Genomic DNA, 13523 nt, shown 5'->3' on the forward strand with positions numbered 1-13523 from the left:
GAAAAGTTTCTTAGCTTGCTAAGAAACTGCTGTCCGCTGGAAACCTGTCCGCTAGGCCGTACACACAGTCGGACATGTCCGCGGAAACTGGTCCGTGGACCTTAGAGCAGAGACTGTGAGCCAAGCCTTCTCGTCCACATCAGTGCCTGACCTCACAAATGCGCTTCTGGAAGAAAGGTCAGACATTCCCATAGACACACTCCTAAACCTTGGGGACAACCTTCCCAGAAGAGACGAACCTGTTATAGCTACAAAGGGTGGGCCAACACAATATTGAACCCTACAGACTAAGACTGGGATGCCATTAAAGTTCATGCGCGTGTAAAGGAGCATAAGGAAGAAGTGATAAAAAAAAAAAAAGTTTTAATTTACGCCACAAAAATAGGAAAGTACAGTGCAACAAAAAGGTTAGTAGGAGTGAATAACCTTTTTAGAGCTGGGCCAATCATTATATAAAGCCCAATCTGCTTGATCAAGAATATGGAAAGGCTTTCTAGTAATTTCCTTATTTTTTTTGTGCCTATTAAAATATGTGGAGGCTATGCGGAACTGTGTGTCTATCTAGAGACTAGTACATTGTACGTACTTCCCCAATAAATGAGTCCACCATAGCCAGGATGTGGCAAAAAGATGAAGCATTAACTCCACTAAGATGTCCAAGTGCCCCATGTCTTCTGAAACTGTAAATGTGCCAGGCAATTGAGGTTGTCACCAGTGTTGCCAACCTACCAGATTAAAATTTACTGGCACGACACCCAAAATTTACTGGTGCAGCCACGTTTTTACTGGCATTTCACAAAAGTTACTAAATTACATTTTTAGGTGCACATTTCAGTATTTAGGCTACAAACAAGTATGCTAGGCAAATAGCAATGTGATTTAAGGTAGATAGTAAGGTAAAAAAACATATTTTTGTTATTTTCGATATAATAAGGGCAAATTGTTTAGTCACATCACCCCCTGCCTTCATCCCCCTCTGCCACCAACACCCCCTGCCTTCACCCCCCTCTGCGGTGCCACAATCTCACCCTGCCTCCATTGTCCCCTACCTCCATCCCCCTCTGCGGTGCCACCAACAACCCCTGTCTCCATCCCCCACCCTCTGCGGTGCCTCCAATCACCCCCTGCCTCCATCCCCCTCTGCGATGCCACTGCAGCCACCATCACCCTTGGGAATTGATCAGACATAGTGGCAGCGCTAGAGAGTTCTGCTTTAGTTAGATGGGTCATATGTAGCATGTCTGTGAGAGAGCCTGGATCAGAGGGATGGAGATGTCACTGTAAGACCTCGTTCCAAACAAGGGAACTACTATTAATCTGCTTCAGGCACTGGATCCTTCTTCCAGTACACGCCTTGGTGCACATAGAGAAATTAGTGCGTTAGTTGCAGGGTGCTAAAAAGCTCCACAGCCGCGGTCTTTTGCCATAGCACCCAGACCCTGAAGAACAATTTGGTGGGTATGACCAATGTTATGGGCAAAGCTTGAACCCTGCACAGGTCCAGTGATATGGACTGGGTTTTCCTGTACCTTTTTTAAATACCGCATCCTGCCTATACATGTCTTGTTGGATCCCAGCAAAGCTTTTGCCAGTGTACAATCCCCTAAAGGTAGTGGCATATAAGCTATGGATTACTAATCAATTCCTAGGCCCTGTATGATTAAGATATTGAATTTTGTAAGGCAGAAGTGGGATTTCTTTGGTGCTGTAAATTAAACTGATGATTCTTCTTGCAAAGCTGTAAAGGAAATTGGCTCAGGACAATAAAATCCATGTAGGAGTTATTACAGTAAAGGACTAGGTTGCAATCTCACAAACTTTGTTTTACCCAACAATATATAATACTCGCCGAGCATAGCAAGTGAGAGGTATACAGTTCAAATGGACAACATGGCACACTCACCTTCAATGGCCCATTTTTATTTTTTCCTTTTAAGGTGAAATGCCCATAAACTAGGCTGACTCCATGGAAAACATGAGATAAACCAAAGTCATGTCAAATGTTAATGTTTGGGATTCTTCATTCCTCCTGGAAAAAATGCTTCAGCAACCACTGTCCTAACCACAAGGTCATTCATCCCCCTTTACCGCAGTTAGTCATTCATTCAGAGACAAATAAACAACCTTATGCTGTAGTGGTTTTATGAAACAAATGTGAATCGTGAGGATTATGAGAAAAAATTAAAGAAAACGGTGACCTTCTTTAAAAGTATATTTGCTAAACTTGGTTTTTGGTTTCTGCCTCAAATATAAATCTGTGTATTGCAAAAGCAGTGTATATGGTCTAAGTACATAGCACACTAAATCTACACTAAAGCTGCCCAATGATCTTCTACTAAGATGGCTCAGGGAGTGGGTGGGGGTCAGGCTGAAGCTTAAAAGCCAACTTAACCCTTTTGCAAAATGATTCAGCTGCATCATTCATTTACAGGAATCAGTGAATGAACTACAAATCCCGTCTACCACCACAGCAGATGGTCCTGTAGTTCTTAATGGAATAGTCCATTGACACTTCCTCCAGCTCTCCAACTGAAATCCCATACCTAGGTATAGATATGGAGCTGGAGCAAGGCTTTGCAGGAGCCTAATGCCGCGTACACACGATCTGTCAAACCGATGAGAACGGTCTGATGGACCGTTTTCATCGGACCAAACGATCGTGTTTGGGCCCCATCGGTTATTTATCCATAGGTAAAAAAAAAGCAATCTTGTTTTATATTTAACCGATGAATACCAACCGATAGAAAAAAAAACGATCGTTTGTAGGCACGTCCATCGGTTAAAAATCCAGGCATGCTCAGAATCAAGTCGACGCATGCTTGGAAGCATTGAACTTCGTTTCTTTTAGCACGTCGTTGTGTTTTACGTCACCGCGTTCTGACACGATCGGTTTTTTAACCGATGGTGTGTAGGCGCGACAGACCATCAGTCAGCTTCATCGGTTAACCGATGAAAACGGTCCATCAGACCGTTCTCATCGGTTTGACCGATCGTGTGTACGCGGCATTACCTTTTAAATACAGCTGTATCCCTGATCCACTAATCATAAGTGCAATGCTTTATATATATATATATATATATATATATATATATATATATATATATATATATACACATATACACACATACATACATACACATATACATATATATATATATATATATATATATATATATATATATATATATATATATATATACACATATACATTTTTATTGAGTTAATTGTAAATTTACACACAAAAGCACATAATCTGGACCCCCCCTATACCAAAACATTAACAGAGGTTGAGAGAAACATTCCTTTCCAGTGTTTTGTAGATCATTATAGTTACGTCTATGTCACCTATTCAGACAAAACATTTATAATTTGGTGACTAATACTTCTCTTGGGCAGAAATCTACCCCAAAGCACAACAAACTAGACATTAGAAACAATCGGAACAAAACACAAGCAAAAAAAAAAAGGGGAAAAAAATTAAACAACCAAGTCTATCCATTTCTCCAACAGTCCATCTGGGGAACCGTCTCCCCATTCCAAAGAGCTATGTCATAAAATAAAAAAAAATTATTGTAAGAAAAAAATATTTATAAAAAAATCAGTCCAGGGAGACCATACGGCCATATACTTGGTATAGCATTCCTGTATATTTGCTATTAGTTCCTCCATTCTCCTTACTTGATTCAGCTCAATTATCCACTTTTTAATTGTAGGAGCCACATCTGTGTTCCAGTGTCTAGGTATGATTATTCTCGCTGCGGAGAGGAGAAAGCGAAGCAGCCCCTTTTTGGTCTCTTCCTTAGAGCCTGGATATATAGCAGGGATATGCAATTAGCGGACCTCCAGCTGTTGCAGAACTACAAGTCCCATGAGGCATAGCAAGACTCTGACAGCCACAAGCATGACACCCAAAGGCAGAGGCATGATGGGAATTGTAGTTTTGAAACATCTGGTGGTCCGCTAATTGCATATACCTGATATACAGTGAGGAAAATAAGTATTTGAACACCCTGCTATTTTGCAAGTTCTCCCACTTGGAAATCATGGAGGGGTCTGAAATTGTCATCATAGGTGCATGTCCACTGTGAGAGACATAATCAAAAAAAAAAATTCCAGAATTCACAATTTATGATTTTTTAACTATTTATTTGTATGATACAGCTGCAAATAAGTATTTGAACACCTGTCTATCAGCTAGAATTCTGACCCTCAAAGACCTGTTAGTCTGCCTTTAAAATGTCCACCTCCACTCCATTTATTATCCTAAATTAGATGCACCTGTTTGAGGTCATTAGCTGCATAAAGACACCTGTCCACCCCATACAATCAGTAAGAATCCAACTACTAACATGGCCAAGACCAAAGAGCTGTCCAAAGACACTAGAGACAAAATTGTACACCTCCACAAGGCTGGAAAGGGCTACGGGGAAATTGCCAAGCAGCTTGGTGAAAAAAGGTCCACTGTTGGAGCAATCATTAGAAAATGGAAGAAGCTAAACATGACTGTCAATCTCCCTCAGACTGGGGCTCCATGCAAAATCTCACCTCGTGGGGTCTCAATGATCCTAAGAAAGGTGAGAAATCAGCCCAGGACTACACGGGAGGAGCTGGTCAATGACCTGAAAAGAGCTGGGACCACCGTTTCCAAGGTTACTGTTGGTAATACACTAAGACGTCATGGTTTGAAATCATGCATGGCATGGAAGGTTCCCCTGCTTAAACCAGCACATGTCAAGGCCCGTCTTAAGTTTGCCAATGACCATTTGGATGATCCAGAGGAGTCATGGGAGAAAGTCATGTGGTCAGATGAGACCAAAATAGAACTTTTTGGTCATAATTCCACTAACCGTGTTTGGAGGAAGAAGAATGATGAGTACCATCCCAAGAACACCATCCCTACTGTGAAGCATGGGGGTGGTAGCATCATGCTTTGGGGGTGTTTTTCTGCACATGGGACAGGGCGACTGCACTGTATTAAGGAGAGGATGACCGGGGCCATGTATTGCGAGATTTTGGGCAACAACCTCCTTCCCTCAGTTAGAGCTTTGAAGATGGGTCGAGGCTGGGTCTTCCAACATGACAATGACCCGAAGCACACAGCCAGGATAACCAAGGAGTGGCTCTGTAAGAAGCATATCAAGGTTCTGGCGTGGCCTAGCCAGTCTCCAGACCTAAACCCAATAGAGAATCTTTGGAGGGAGCTCAAACTCCGTGTTTCTCAGCGACAGCCCAGAAACCTGACTGATCTAGAGAAGATCTGTGTGGAGGAGTGGGCCAAAATCCCTCCTCCAGTGTGTGCAAACCTGGTGAAAAACTACAAGAAACGTTTGACCTCTGTAATTGCAAACAAAGGCTACTGTACCAAATATTAACATTGATTTTCTCAGGTGTTCAAATACTTATTTGCATCTGTATCATACAAATAAATAGTTAAAAAAATCATACATTGTGATTTCTGGATTTTTTTTTTTTTATTATGTCTCTCACAGTGGACATGCACCTACGATAACAATTTCAGACCCCTCCATGATTTCCAAGTGGGAGAACTTGCAAAATAGCAGGGTGTTCAAATACTTATTTTCATCACTGTATAGACAATATTCAGCTGCACATTCATTTACAGGAATCGGTGAATGAACTACAAATCCGTCTGCCACCACAACGCACTTGTAGTTCTAAATGGAATAGTCCAGCTCTCCAACTAAAAGCCCATACCTAGGTATAGACATGGAGCTGGAGCAAGGGTTTGCAGGAGTCTTGCACTGCATCCCTGATCCACTAATCATGAGTGCAATGCTTTGTAGGCTTTAAAAAATAAATAAAAATTCAAGCATATATTTTCAAAATAGCTGATGCAATAAAGACGTATTAAACTGCCCAGCTTTGTAAAACGTTATTATCAAACCTGTAGGCCATTTGGGACCTCCGGGAAGCCTATCTGAAAAAATCCCAGTTTGCAATTCTCATATCCTGCCATGTTGCCAGGGCATGAAAATCATGGGTCCTTCCTCTCTAAGCGCGAGACCTGCTATACAGTGGAACCTCGGATTACGAGCATAATCTGTTCCAGGAGAATGCTCGTAATCCAAAGTACTCGCATATCAAAGCGAGTTTCCCCATTGAAGTCAATGGAAACAAAATTAATTAGTTCTGCATTGACTTCAACGGCATGCAATACCGCATGTGACCAGAGGTGGGGGGTGCCGGAGAGCCTCGGAAACATCCGGTAAGGCCGAGGACACCTCAGCAAACCTCGGAAAGACTCCGTTCCCGAGGTCAGCTGAGCTGTCCTCTGGACGTTCTGTGCATTTCCGAGCGGCGCTGATCTGCTCCGCTGCTCCCAACCTCAGGCCAAACGCGGTACTGCACACCGCTTTGGCCTAAATTGTGCTCGTTTTGCAATATAACACTCGCAAACCGAGTTATGATTTTTAAAAATACACTGCTTGTATTGTGAAAGGCTCGTTAACCAAGTTACTCGCAATCCGAGGTTCCACTGTATTGAGGATTTGAAGAAGCGGATACTATACTAACATTCAGGTTCTAAAGCCAGCCATACACGGGTCAAACTGAGAACCGTTCTGGCTGAACCCAATGGGAGGCTGAATGTACTTAGTTGATCGATCAAAGCGTTTATTGCTTCCACTGTAAATACTATGATGGGGCAGTAACATGATGTAGTCTGGGATTTATTGTATAAGTAACCCAGGAGGCTGTAAAGGCACTCGGTCACTTCTACAAGACAGTGCACACAAAAAATTCAACTACCGTCATTTTTTCTATAGATGCTCTGCTTTGAGAAATTATATATAGTTTGGGAGTTTAACATACATTTTAGGGGAAAAATGCACATTTTAGTGTGTGTGTGTAAATAATGTATGAAGAAAAAAGATTTGAAATTGGTCAAGTGGATAAAGGGTTAATGGCCTACTTTTTAGCGATTTCAATAGCTCATCCTTGTAGAACAAAATATCCTGCTAGAATAGGTATGGCTAGGTTTTATAGTGCACCAGAAGTCACAAAGTTGAGCCTTTTTGTCACTTTATCACACTATAGTCTTACATTTTGTAAAAAAAAAAAATGTGTGTATATGTGTGTGTGTGTGTATATATATATATATATTATAAAAAATATTATATATAAAATATTATTATATATTTCTTTCTCCAGTAGTTATTAAAAAAAACAAAAACAAAACACACACACCTTTATTAAAAAACATAATTTTATTAACAATTTTAAGATGTACATAAAAAGTTTTAAAACAATTTTATATAATAACATTTTAGCAGCATAGTAGAATAATTAGATTTTTTAGTTGGCATACTAACCATAAAAAGCAACTATGAATAAAACTGGCATATATTGTAATTTAGGGGTCTGAAATTATTGCGAGATGTACATATCCAATGTTGTATTACACACTAAAAAACATCACAGGCCGAAGACGGACGCCCGACCCGCCGAAGACGACACCCGAAGCCGCAGATGGACGCCGGACCCGACGAGGCCGCCGATGAACGCCGCGCAAGACACCAAAACTGTAAGTACAAAAAAACAAAAAAACTTTTTTTCCACAGGAATTCGGGCCACTTTGGGGGTGCGCGGTATACGCGGGAGCGCGTTATACCACGATAAATACAGTATACGTTTGGCATACACAGAGACTGGTGCCGACAGATTTTGTTAAAGTGCCTTGTGTACCTTCTCTAAAGGCGAAACAGCGGGTGCCAAATTCTAGTACAAGTTCTAGACAGGTACATGAATTTGGCACACAATGCGCCACTTTTGGAACACATGCAAGACACATCCGCAAAAGCTATCTGCGCAATTTTTTTAATGGATTCCAGGGATAGGCATAGATCAGCAGCATATCCAATCATAGGGGCGATGTACAAACCCCTGGAAGTGGCTTAGTCTTGGAAAGACCGTGGAATCTCACTAGGTCTGCTTCTCTCAACCAGGGTTCCTCTAGAGCAGGTATCATTAAATGACAGCCCACTGGACCGAGTAACCATATTAAATCGGGACCACAGACTCACCAAATAGATACTTGTGTATCTTCTCCTGGCTACCTGCTCCCCTGCCTGCCACTAGGAATGGCACATTGTGGGTGGTGCTGTAGGTCTGGATAGAGCAGGGGTAGGCAACTTTGGGCTCTCCAGCTGTTGCAGAACTACACGTCCCTTCATGCCTCTGGGAGTAAATTGTAACTGCCAGCCTTGCGATGGTTCATGGGAACTGTAGTTCCACAACAGCTGGAGGGCCCCAGGTTGCCTAAGGGAGGGGGTATTAATATGAAAGGAAGGCTGTGATGTAAAGAAGGGGCACTGAGGGCAATGGTGTAAAGGAGGGTCTGTGATGTAAGGGCTGGTTCACACTTGTGGAGAGCTCTATGTTTGTCTGCACTAGAAAAATGCAGGTCTCTGCAAGGGCACTAGAAAACAATTGTTTTATATTTGTTCTGTTTACACTGCAACAGTTCCCCTTGGTGCTGGGCAGTGCGATGCCAAATGCATACTGTGTGCATTTTTTTAAATGGACGCCTCACATATGTAATTTTTAATTTTGCCAAAATTACATTTTAGAATTGTTGTTCTTACAATCCACTTTTTACTACAGGTAAGCCTATAAAATAAGGCTTACCTGTAGCTACCCCGGACATCTGGGTATTGCGGGCTCCGGCGCTGTGATTGGTCGGAGCCATGATGATGTCACTCTCGTGCATGCGCGCGGGAGCCACTGGTTACAGCGCGTCAGTTGACGCAACAGCACGAGTGAGCAGTTGCTTCAGTGTGCATGTGCTGAGGACATCGGCACATGCTGATACGGGGATCTCTCCTAAACCGTGCAGGTTTAATAGAGATCCCCTGTATCAGCATGTGCCGATCGCATGCACAAGAGTGACGTCATCATGGCTCTGACCAATCACAGCACCGGGGCCCGTGATACCCAGAAATAACTCCAGGAGCGATGCCGCTGGCCAAAGTGGTGTTCTGGGACAGCTGCTAGGGCTTTGATCCAAGGTGAGTATTTCATAATGAGCTAGTATGCTATGCACACTAGCCAATTATGCCTTTTGTCTTGGAGTTTTTTTTTGCATTTACAACCACTTTAACCCTACAGGGAATGGTCAAGATTTCACATTCACCATTAAAGGGTCAATAAAGGAAAAAAATGTATTTTCTTTAAAATAACAAACATGTTATACTTACCTTCACTGTGCAGTTCGTTTTGCACAGAGTGGTCCCGATCCATGTCTTCTGGGGTCCCTCGGCGGCTGTCTCTGGTCCTCCCCGCAAGAACGCATCACATTCATGTGAGAGAGCTTGCATTGTGATGAGTCCTTGCGGGCTCCTGATACCATAGCCACTCACTGCATCACTCGGCCCCGCGGCGTGCCGCGCCACTGGATGTGATTGACAGCAGCGCCAGCCAATGGCTGCGCTGCTCTCAATCCATCCGCTCTAGCCAATCAGCGGCAAGGCTGAGCGGCGAACAGGATCTCGGGACCGAGCGCAGAACTTTCGAGGGGTCAGGTAAGTAAAACAGGGGCTCGGGGGGGGGGGGGGGGGGGCGCGGCATCATCAGATGTTTTTTCACCTTAATGCATAAATTGCATTAAGGTGAAAAAAGAACAAACCTTTACAACTCCTTTAAACACAATGAATTGTAGAGCATTTGTACAGCAACATAAAGTAAGATAGGATAGGAGTATCACTTACAAAGCTGAGATACTGGATGTTTTGCCACTCTTACACTTGGGTCCTGAAATGTCTACACATGCATGTTTTCTAAATCAGGTTTATTAGAACCATATTGGAAATGAAATCTAGTGGTTAAGAAAATCTGTACACATCCACAAGAATGTAACACCTCATCACTCCTGGGATAGGTTTGTTGATATCACCATTGTGTTGTAGCAGACAGCCTTATATAGTTTACCTAGAGATTTAGTTTGTGTTGATTCTCTAAACAATTGGCCCCCAATAGCCAACCAGCTATATAACCGGTTCTATAAGTATTTTAGTGAAATGTACTTAAAAAAAAAATCTTATTTCATGTAAACAAGGTATAATTCTGTTCACTAAATATATAAAAAAGCAGAGATTACCTTTAATGAAATCACATGTCTAAACAAAAAGTAGTTCTGTGGACAAAGGTAGCTGAAAATGTTCAATGAGAGCAATCACAAGCACCCTCACAGCTCATTGCAGCTTGTAGTTTTCAATGATTGACCCCACTTAAAGGCATTCATTCACAGGAAACTGTGAATGAATGACGTAGACGTGTGGGAGGAGCCCCCACTGTTGTCAGATTTTGACAGTGGGAGTAGGGAGAGGATCTCCTGCTTGCTGTCACAGGGAGGGGGAATTGGCTGCAGATGCTGGAATATGTTACCTGCACCACCAAGGTGAACTAGTGGTTCACTGGAAAATGAATGTGCTGCCTAATTCAGTGGACATTAAAACGGAGCTCCAGGCTCCTTTATTTTAAAGTCCGCAGCTACAAATACTGTCGAGGAATCCAGCGGCGTCATCACCCAAGCTGATATTTTAATTGGCTCTTGGGTACTGCCACCGCCATCTTGAGTAAGGGAAACCGTCAGTCGAATCCCTTATACACATGCCCTTTCACACCAAGCCTCCCCGAGCGTTGGAGGTAAAACCCAGCTAATTTTAGCGCCGGCAGTACTGCCCATTAATTTCAATGAGCAGGAGCGGTGAGTTCACCAAAGAAGCTGCTGGCAGGACTTTTTCTGACGCCCTGCCAGCGCACCGCTCCAGTGTGAACGAAGCAGCCGTTTTAGGGCATTTTGCAGGTGCTATTTTTAACGCTATAGCGCCCGCAAAACACCCCAGTATGAAAAGGGTCTTATTGGCAGAGAGTAAAACACATTGTTTTTTTATTCAAAAATGGTCTATATATATATATAAAAATTAAAAGGTGATCAAATACCTCCAAAAGAAAAGTTCTATTTGTGGGGAAAAAACGGACATCACGTTGTATACCTAATCTATTACGTGTGCTGTGTGTATGGTTGTACCTGCGCGGCCTTGTCCCTGTTTACAAATAAACAATTTTGAAAAAAACAAAAACGGACATCAATTTCATTTGGGTACATCATCAGCAAAATCAACGCAGTACAGTGTTGCAAAAAATGGCCCGTTTCTGAAGGGGGTAAAACCTTCCGGAGCTGAAGTGGTAAAAGAACCGTAATTTTTTTTTTTGGCACATCGGTGAGCTGGAAGACCGCTGCAAGCGGATCCATCCCTGTGTGAAAGGGGCCTAAAAGTCACATGAGAAAGAATTAAAAAGGGGATGAGATACTGAGAGATCTCTAAAGCGTAATGTAATCGAAATTCCCCCGTTTGGCTTAGTGCAAGTGCAAAATTTACCTAAAATGACTTGTTCCATGTGCCTGTCTTGTGATATGTGATTTGAAGTAGATTTTGCTATTCTTGTATCAGCATGCTGGCCACCCTTTGCTTCCTACATAGTTTACAGTACCCCATAGGGTACTGACTTTGCTGTGACGGCCAACAGGAATATACAAATCTTCTCTGCACACTCCTCCTCTCCATGTAATACTCCAGGGATCCTGCCTATGGGGTACTGTAAAAGGATGGCCAGCATGCTGATACAAGAATAGCAGAATCTACTTCATATCACAAGACAGGCACACGGAACAAGTCATTTCAAGTAAATTTTGAATATTGGAATGCTGGTCATTCTTTACTTCCTTTTTGTCAATCTTCCAGCACAGACACCTCTCCGATTGTAAGTAAAAGAGGATGAATTTCTATGCAATGTAGATTACTTTTTAACGCAAGCTGCGCAATTTCTGTACCTCTATGCAGATCTAAAAAAAAAAAAAAAAAATAAGTCCCTGCCACCTGTATCGAGGTGTAACGGAAAGGCTATGGGTGTGTCCACAGATCACATTACATAGTGTGCAATAGCTAGTTTTGTCCACATTGCGCACGTAACACGTTGTCAGAGCCAGAATTATTTACCGGTAGCTATTGCAGAATTCTAATATTTAAACAGAGCATCCAAAACAATGTGCGAATGTCATTTTTTTTATTCTTAAAGCAAACTTTTTTTTCCATTTTGGATATGACCCCTGTAGGTTTAACCACTTAAGACCTGGACCAAAATGCAGCTAAAGGCCCAGGCCAGGTTTTGCGATTCGGCACTGTGTTGCTTTAACAGACAATTGCGCGGTCGTGCGACGTGGCTCTCAAACTAAATTTATGTCCTTTTTTTCCCACAAATAGAGCTTTCTTTTGGTGGTATTTGATCACATCTGTGGTTTTTATTTTTTGCGCTATAAACAAAAATAGAGCGACAGTTTTGAAACAAATTCTTCTACATATTTTTGGTAAAAAAAAAAAAAAAAACGCAATAAGCGTTTATCGGTTGGTTTGCGCAAAATTTATAGCGTTTACAAAATAGGGGATAGTTTTATTGCATTTTTATTAATTTTTTTTTTTTACTACTAATGGTGGCGATCAGCGTTTTTTTCCGTGATTGCGACATTATGGCGGACACTTCGGACAATTTTGACACATTTTTGGGACCATTGTCATTTTCACAGCAAAAAATGCATTTAAATTGCATTGTTTATTGTGAAAATGACAGTTGCAGTTTGGGAGTTAACCACAGGGGGCGCGGAAGGAGTTATGTTTCACCTAGTGTGTGTTTACAACTGTAGGGGGTGTGGCTGTAGGAGTGACGTCATCGATCGTGTCATCCCTTTTGGACACGATCGATGCGCCGCCACAGCTCCGGGGAGCGATCGTGAGGGGGTGGCTAGAAACGAATAGCCGCACCCTCATCCCGGATCGCTCCCAGACGATTTCCGACCGCCGCATGTACCGGGAGGGGTCCCGATCAGACCCCCGACCCACGTCTAGGCAGGGACGTACGGGTACGCCCATCTGCCTGTATGTGACATTCTGTGGACGTATATGTACATGTGGCAGTCGTTAAGTGGTTAACCAGTGCCCGACCACCCACCCTATAGCAGTTTTCATATACACGTGATCCCGCACTTCCGGGTATTGGGCGTGAGTGCACGCCGCTGGCAGCTGGCTCCAGCTAAGATTTTTCAAAGCGGGAGGCGATCAGCGCATCCCACAGACTCGATCTCCGCCGGCACCTGCTGATCATGCGGTACACAGGCAGAATGGCAATCTGTCTATGTAAACACGGCAGATTGCCTTTCTGTCAGTACAGAAGGCATGCATCATGTGACTCTGCAAAGCAGGAACACCAATTTAATGCCTTTCACTAGTAAAAGCACCTCCCACAGTTCACTAAAACACCAGCTAGGCACACAGTTAACCCTTTGATAACCCCTGATAAAACCTTTCTCAGCCAGTGTTATTAGTACAGTGACAGTGCATATTTTTAGCACTGATCACTGTATTAGTGTCACTGATCCCGAAAAAAGTGTCAGTTAGTGTCCGATTTGTCCGCTGCAATATTGCAGTTTCGCTATAAGTCACTGATCGCC

This window comes from Rana temporaria, chromosome 13, assembly GCF_905171775.1.
Source record: "Rana temporaria chromosome 13, aRanTem1.1, whole genome shotgun sequence".
In the NCBI taxonomy this organism is placed as follows: Eukaryota; Metazoa; Chordata; class Amphibia; order Anura; family Ranidae; genus Rana; species Rana temporaria.